Source organism: Magnolia sinica, chromosome 17, assembly GCF_029962835.1.
Source record: "Magnolia sinica isolate HGM2019 chromosome 17, MsV1, whole genome shotgun sequence".
Taxonomy (NCBI): domain Eukaryota; kingdom Viridiplantae; phylum Streptophyta; class Magnoliopsida; order Magnoliales; family Magnoliaceae; genus Magnolia; species Magnolia sinica.
In genome coordinates this window covers 18,274,738-18,283,717 of record NC_080589.1, presented here as the reverse complement: position 1 = coordinate 18,283,717, position 8,980 = coordinate 18,274,738, and the positions used below count along the sequence as shown (strand labels likewise).

General features: G+C 38.4%; 1 non-coding gene across 1 annotated transcript; it reads right to left on the bottom strand.

The window, feature by feature from the left end:
* Positions 1-7,013: 7,013 nt before the first annotated feature.
* Positions 7,014-7,122, bottom strand: LOC131232125 (small nucleolar RNA R71). The gene has a single exon (XR_009164730.1). It is a non-coding gene; the product is annotated as a small nucleolar RNA R71 (small nucleolar RNA).
* Between the last annotated feature and the right edge of the window lie 1,858 nt (positions 7,123-8,980).

The window sequence follows — 8,980 nt, the reverse complement described above, 5'->3', positions numbered from 1 at the left end:
TACTCAAAGGTATGCCCAAAGAGAACTAGCCACCCGAAAAAAGACCACACAACGAGGACACCCAAGGTGGACTAGTCACCCAGAAAAGTACTCAAAGGTACGCCCTAAGGAGGACTAGGCACCCAGAAAAGTCCATACAACAAGGACACCCATGGTGGTTCGAATGCACGAAATAATAATTTAGGACCACCCGGTAAAATACTCTATAGTACAACCTATAGTGATCCAAGAAAATCCCTGTGTTTACATCGACCACCCGGTAAAGTCCGCATGCCATGAAAATGCATGATTAGCCCAACCATTATTGTTCCAATTTTAAACAATCATTTTAAGGAAACTCAAATGTCACTATGGGGGGTTTGTCACCCAGCATAAGCCGACAGCTCATGCATAGTGTCTCATTCCACCATCCCTGGCTCATGAGACTAACAAATATGATGTTCTAAGGTAACCAACTCAACTAGTGGCCAATTATAGTTTTACAAGTGAAACTTACCATCGCAAGGTTATATAAAGATGGTTCATTAAAGCCACACAGGGCAAATATTACATCAAGCCACAAAGGGCGAACATACAATTGGGCGAACATACAATTAAAGCCACATAGGGCACCTAGTCAGTCGAAGCTACATATGGCAAATAGTCCATTTCAGGATACAGTGAACAGGATTGACCCCGAAAGCCATAAAGGCGCAACGATCCCTTAGATGATAAGTCCACCACAAATAAATTCCATTTAATCTGTTAGACAGAATGACCACTAGTTTAAGGGCTTCCAAAAAGACCGTTAAGTAACCACAATTGGTAAAACAAGCCACACATAAAATCAAAAGCATATACACATATAATGTGAGATATTTGAGACCATCGCATAATCATATTTGAATGTAAATTCAATGATCAATCATCATGAAAAATTACTCAGATAAAAACTATCATTTATCATCAATTTCACTGAGTATTATGTTAGGCAACAGATGAAATAAATGAACTACGTTAACAATCAAGATGTAGACAAGCTTGAAGTGTGATCCTCACCTTTAAAAATTGATGATCGTAACATAAACGTACCAATGCATAAATCCAACTCGAACAAATTAGATCTAAGTTCCACACACCAACCATGGTTAAGATCTTAGCTTCGGGCTTTGATATCCTACACGAAATTAAACCTAATTAATGAAAAATTATGATAAAATTAAGATTTACTAAACAATAGAGTTCAACTCACCCTAAAATAACTCGATTTGATTAACACAACTTGCGATAGACTCAATTCGGCCACAACTTGGACTTGATCATCTCGCCATCATTGGAATCCATGTATTTTTTAAAAGAATTCCAACTTAGGCAAAACCAATCTCCACAAAGAGTAGAAAACTACCCTACTGGAATAAGAATTGAGTCGGAATTCCTGCGCCAGAGTTGATGCACTAAAGCAGCCCAACTCGGTTTCTATGAAAGGCTTGACTCAGCAGTATTCACTGAGTCAACACGGGAAACTGGTTCTACTCTATTTACAACAAATCAGTAACAAAAACTCATTTTCTACAATAACCAAAGATCCGAACTCAACATAATTTGTTATCAGATTTTAGTAGTAAAAACGCACCAGTGATGGGCTGATTTAGGAGCCGAACTCGGTGACTGTCTGAGTTAACTCGGTAGCACCCCAGTGAACTCGGTTTTGGATCAACTGCAAGCCCCAACTTCCTCTCTTATTTCCCTCCCGTTCCTTCTTTCTTTCATCTTTTCCTTGAGATGTTCAGCAACAGTTGGACATGAGCCATTTTACAAGACAGGCTGACTCAGTGAGTCTATCCATTTAAACTCGGCAGCGAGTCAAGCACTTAGCCTCCCCACATTTGCAACAACCACGTGCAACTCTCTTCTTAATCTCCTTCCTTCCTTCTCCCTCTCTTTCTGAATGTTTGCAAGATCTGGAATCGGTCTAGACTCGAACCAAGTCGAGGAAATCAGACTCGTTAGCAGTCCAACCCGACTCGACTTTGCTCTCTCTCTCTCTCTCTCATCCTTCTCTTCCTGTTTCTCTTTCTTTTCTTCTTCCTCTCTCTCTCTCTCCCTCAACCCAAAACACGTCTGAACTGAGCCCAGACTCGGACTGAGTCAACTCAACCCATTGCGGTATAGCAGATGGTGCATTCTCCCTCTCTCTTGTTTCCTTTCCCTTTTTCGAAAAGGTTTCCCTAAAAGGTAGCCTTTTAAAGGCTCTTTTAATTCCTTTCTGGAAGTTCCAGACGCGCCAACTAATCATAGGATTAGTTACGAGTGTTTGCTCTAATCGAGAGAGCTTACATATAAATCTCAAGATCTAGCTTGCATGGAGGAAATCTAATGTTTAGGATAGACTTCTGGAAACATGATCCACTGCATGACTGCCTTCGATCGGTCAATGAGGCCCACTTTGTGATGTTGGGTTCTTTGGTTGATTAAGGAAGATGACCGGCCTGATCATGGTGGTTTTTATCTAGGGTCCCATCTGATGATCCACTTCTTCTGGATGGATCATATGGGCCTCTTGACCATTGTGGGACCCACCTTTTGGATGGACAGTCACAAAACTTGGTGGTGCATAGGATCTTTGCTTGCGGCTCTTTTTCGCAAGTTACCGATATCTCACACGAGAACTCGTGATGGCAGTGGGATAGTCTTGATCTTACCCTAGGATGGACGTACCAGATATGCCAATGAGGCTTCTGAAAGCTAAGGAATGTTTGAGATTGAGCCAGCACAAATACGGAAAGATTCTTTTCGCCTTTTGTGCTATGGAAACCTTAAAAGGAGGTTGAAAAGGACGGTTGGGATTGTTTGTAATGGAAGGCTAAGATGAGCAGAGTTGAGCTGTCTTAAATCGCCAGGCTGGCAGCTTAACGAACACCGCACGCACACAGCCAACTTGCACCCGAGGTCCTGTGCATGCACACGTGTACCGAGATGTGAAATCATTCAGGGTTTGGTTGGGCGAGGGTGCTCCATCAGATGGACGGTTCAGATCATCAGTCTGTGACTTGATGGTGGGCCCAATTTCAAATGAACAGACGAGGTTTGTTACTGGCAGGAATACGAAAGTGGAAAGAGAAAATCTCTCTTTTCGATTTCCATCGGGTCAGAGCCCGATTGACTGGATTTTCCATCCATTGCACTGCCGGTGCACCTCCCCTGGTGCACATGCACACAAATGCGGGGTCCACTATGATAAAAATGACAAATCTACTCTGTCCATTCGCCTTGTCAACTCGTATTATGGCCCAGTCCAAAGAATGAAGCAGATTCATGACTTAGGTGGGCCATATCATCTGAATTATGGCCATTAAGTGCCAACCACCATCGATTCGCAGTGATCAGTGGTCCACTCCCGCGATCAGGACCGCTCATTTAACTAATGAGCCAACTAGGGCCACTATCTAATTTAAGTTTATGTTATCTTACATGGATAAGCCACACAATGTTTGCCTTTTTGGGTTTTATTATGGATTTCTATCGATTGGATGTTCAGGTCGTCTAGATCTAAAATTAAGGTTTCCTATGGATTCCTAATCAACTTTTAGAGAGAATTTAATAGTTGGTCAGACATTGATTAGTTAGTTTGTATAGTTTGATAACTAAGGTGTTAAGAACGAAATAAACAATGGATCTTATGATCCAAAGCTTTAACGTTGACAATGAGTGGTTTGATTTATTTATTAAGGAGATTAAAACCCCAAAAGTAGGTCCATTTAGTGGTGTGATGGTCCATCTTGAAAACTGATGGATGAATGCACTAATTTATGGTTGCAACCACTTCTAACGGTCAAATTTAGGCCACGATGTGTGAATGTTCACATAAAACAGGTTTGCGGTTACACTAAATTAGGTTCTCATAGTAACACCTAAGTATTGAAAAGTATGGGGTGTTACATTCCATCATCCTACCATGCCCAGGAGACGATGGTGAACAACAAGATTTATCAATCTCACAATCTCAAAACAAGAAAAGAAGATATTCAAAGCTATCACAGCATTTATTGTAATTTGAGTCACAATAAATCATAGAAAACTAAAAATATTCCTTAAATTCAAACTAGAAATCAATGAGGTACAAGAAAAATAAGAATCAAGGCAAGAAAATCATCCCACCATGTTGCAAGCTTCACCTCTTAGCCCTAGCTAAGAGGTTTAACCAACCATAGACATGAATAGATCTAAAACCCTAAAAGAAAGCATTAAAAATAAATAAGAAACGAAGAAAAAGTCTTAGGAAGTTGCTCCACCCTTTGGCTCTGCTTCTTAAAACCTAATTCATGTTTAAAACTCCTCAAAGAACCCATATTTATAGCCTTTGTCTGACTGTCTTTGAAAACCGCATCAAATTTACACACTCTACGTAACGCGTTCGATGTCATTAAACGTAACTTGAATCGCGCCTTTTTGCACTGCGTAATGCCTTTTGCACTGCATAACTCTTCATATCATCAAACATACCTTCGATGTCATCGAACAGTCCTTCGATGTCATCGAAGGGTGTTCGAGCAATCGAGAATGTGTCCAAAGTGTTTCGGCGAGTTGCTCCAAAAATCCATAAAAATCTTGATGTCATCGAACTGCCTTCGATGTTATCAAGCAGGTCTTCGAGCAATCAAACAAATCTTCGATGTCATTGAGAACTGCGTCCAATTTGTCCAACAACCAGTGTAATTTTCATGTAATTCTTCGATCTCATCAACCCGTGTTCGATGTCATCGAACATTGGTTTCAATGTCATCAACCAATGATCGATGAAGTTTAGCTTCTGTAAATTTCTGCACTTTACACTTTCGACTTCCTTCCTTCTCCACTTGGTTTCTTTAAATCTTAGGGTCTTAAAATTTTTAATCTTGGTCTCTTAAGATCTATCCCTTGCCTTGGTAATTCTTGAGCATCAAATCCATGTTATTAACATTTTTTTCAATCTAAGCCTTAAACTCACCTTGCGATACAAACATGTATAAAATATACCCATTAAGCATTATCATGTTTATAAAATCAAGATAAATATTGAAAAATATGCAATATTTGACACTCAACATATTCTATAGTCCTTTAAGATCGATGATAATTAAATCAAGCAGCATTTGGATTTTTCATTTCTAAAAATATTTAGAACCCTATAATCTTTTAAGCGAATACTGTCTCCTCTACATTCAAGAAAGAACTTTCTCTGCTACAAGCTTCTACCATGTCTTCGAATCTACATTTGAAGATAAGTACAATATTTACTTTATTTCATTTTAGGTTTTTCTCAGATAGCCTGTGAAAATCTCAGTGGGTTGATTTGTGATAGCCCGTGAAATCACAAAGTGGGTTTTTGTTTGTGATAGCCCGTTAAAATTACAAAATGAGTTTTATTGTGGTAAGCCCATAAAAATTACAAGGAACTGTATTAGGTTGTTAAGGTAAACCTATGAAAACCTTGTTATAGTGAAAATCAAAATTATGAGGGTAGTAATTTTGGGAGTAGAGTAGGTGTGGTTGTTTTAAGCACCGAACATTATAACTCATTGTGCCTTATGGTAAATGCTTTATTTTTTTATTTTTTTATTTTTTTATGGTGGATGTTATTTATTTCATTCTTGTGGTGAATATTGTAATTATTTTATATTATCTAGCTAGTTTAAAAAATGAATTTTAAAAACATTCGTGCAATAAGGTTATCTTGCCTAATATTTTAGGTGAAGGTTGTCCTACGAATTATATAGAATCAAAGCTTCAATACTCAGGCGATTAAGATTTTGTATATTTTATATATTCCACTTTTATTTTGATTATTTGGCATTTTCCTATTCACCTCCCCCAAGGACATCACTAGCTTTCCTTTTCAACTTTGATTCCAATTGAGTTATAATTGTTATATCAATAAATTAGATATTATGATTGCTACAAGTGAATTCCTAGATCCTTAGCATTTTATCTTTATTATTCAAAACCCTTTTTTAAATCACCGGATTAAAAACCCAGATTAACTATTGGACTCAGATTAGTTCTATGTCGTGTTCCTCATTCCCTATGGATTCGACCTTAGTCTCACTGACTTATTACTATAGCGTAGCCCTACACCTGGGCTTGTGAACAAGTTTTTTACGTCATTGCCAGGGAGTGGCATTGAACACGATTAGGATTAGGTTTTTTAGGTTTAACTTTTGTTTTAGGTTAGATTTTTCTTGTTTTTTGAATTTTTCTAACCTAGGCTTTTAGAATTTTCTAATTTTTAGAATTTTGGTTTTAGGGCTTTTTTTCACTTTTATTTTCTAACAACACTAACATTATTCACTATTTGGTTTTGTAGGATTCTACTTCTAGTTGTTCTGTACGAGTAATATCCTTCTTCTCTCTCTCTATTTGCTTTCATAATTGTTGTAGGACTTAGAACTTAGGATTAGAAGTAGAGTTTTGTGTAGTTCATGCTCAAGTGGGTTAGGGATCATACATTGAGGCTTCTAAGTGAACGAGGTTTGGTTGAAGGGCTCGTGGTCCATCAATGAGTTAAACAACATCTAAATACTCTTAAAACATCATCTAAAATCATAGTCAGAACTGAACAATATGTTGATGAGAATCCTGTGCATCACACACCACCGGTTAGGATGGTGTGTATGAGAATGAGGTGCATCGGGTTCCACCGACTCGAACCCTACGTGATTATTTACATCCGATGAGAACAAGCACACCTTCCTGCATGATTTTCCCTATTAATGTAGGAAACGTGGACTTCAAATCCGATATGATCCAATTACTACCTAAATCTCATGGACTTAATTCAGAAAGTCCATACTTGCATATTAAAGAATTTGAAGAGATTGTTACAACCATACACTTTAATAATGTTCCCCCTGACACAATTAGACTTAAGTTATTTCCATTCTCTCTAAAGGAGAAGGCCAAAACATGGTTTCACTTGTTAAGGCCTAGATCCATTGGCACATGGACTAAGATGAACTGAGAGTTCCTTAAAAAGTTCTTCCCAGCTCATGAGACCAACACTTTGAAACAGGACATAATAAACTTCTCCCAAAAAGGAGATGAAACTTTCTTTGATTGTTGAGAACGGTTTAAGGAATTACTTCCTACTTGCCCACATCATAGCTACAAGATTTGACGAACATTTAACTTCTTTTATGATGGATTAAATCCAAATATGCGCCAATTTGTAGAGATGATGTGCAATGGCAAATTTATGAGTAAGGAATCAGAAGATGTCTGGGATTACCTGGACATGCTAGCTGAAAATGCCCAATCATGGGACACATCCAACCAAGCTAGCAATCCCAAGGCTGTGCTAAGAGAGAGGGGAGTACATGTACTTAAAGAAGATTATATTAATGTACGATTGGCGAACCTCACACGAAAAATTGAGGACTTGGAATTTAGGAAGGAATCAAATCAATCCAAAATAGTTGTTGAAATTGTATGTGGAATTTGTGAGAGCAATGTACACATAACCAAAGATTATCCTACAATCCCTGCATTTCAAGAGGTGTTGAATGTTCAAGAAAACACTACAAACGTCTATCAACGACCCTTTAGTGTACCAAATTCTAACACGTACGCTCCTGATTGGTGGAACTTTAATTAGAGAAATGGACCAACTGCGAATGTAAACAATTACCCCCAAGGGTCATCTAGTGGACCCCCACCCAAGAGAACCCTTGAGGATACATTGGATGCATTCATGTAAGGGCAACTGCAGGCTATGAATGAACTCAGAACTTCGGTAGCAAGACTTGAGACACGACTAAATGATAAGGAGACTAAGACCTTCCCGGCCCAGCCTCAACCTAACCCAAAAAGAAAATTTGAGATAAGTGATCTCAACTCTTCAACTCAACATGTGGAATATGTTAAAGCCATCACCACCCTAAGAAGTGGAAAAGAAATAGACAAAGTGATTCCGAGGAAGGTTGAAGAACATAAGGAGTCCAAAAATTCAAAGGATGGTGATGAATCTAGCAATGCTCCGTATGACAAAGAGTCATCGCAGGGATACAAACATATGGCCCCATTTCCCCAATGTCTCATAACATCAAAAGGGCCGAGTGAGAATCAGGATATTTTAAAGGTTTTCCATCAAGTCAAGATCAACATCCTCTTGTTGGATACAATTAATCAGTTTCTATCTTACGCCAAATTCCTGAAAGATCTGTGCGTGATAAAGCAGAAGTTGAACGTACACAAGAAAGTATTTTTAACTGAACAGGTGAGTGCCATCATAAATCAAAACTCCCCCAAAATACAATGATCAAGAAAGTCCTACGATCTCATGTGTAATAGGAAATTTTCGGGTCAATAAAGCACTTTTAGACCTTGGGGCAAGTGTCAATATGATACCATAATTGGTACATAAGCAATTGGGTCTTGGTTAGTTGAAATCCACCAAGACAACGTTACAATTGGCTGACCGCTCGACTAGGATACCAAGGGGTGTGGTAGAAGATGTGTTAGTCTAAGTAGATAGATTCTTCTACTTGGTAAATTTCATCGTCTTGGATACACACCCAGTCACAAAAGAGAACACTCAAATCCCCATCATATTAGGCCAACCATTCCTAGCCACTACTAATGCCATAATCAATTGTCGGAATGGGATTATGAAGATTTCTTTGGGAATATGACTGTAAACTGAATGTGTTTAATGTGCACAAACAATAAAAGAATGAGAACGTGATTCACGAGGTAAACTTGATTGATACATTTGAAGATCATGAGCCTCTTTCAACTAAAACTCCTGAACCTCTAGAAGTCTGTTTGGCACACTTTGAATATTCAAACGATCCTATGATTAGAGACATAGTGAATGCCTTGCGGGATTATTTCCCGATACCTGAAATTTACCAGGAAGATAATTGTATTGAAAACCAACCCTCCACCAATGCTGAATTCTTACCATTATAAATGGAGGAGCTGAATTCTGGACAGAAGTTTGATGCTTCATATTTTAGAGAGACTA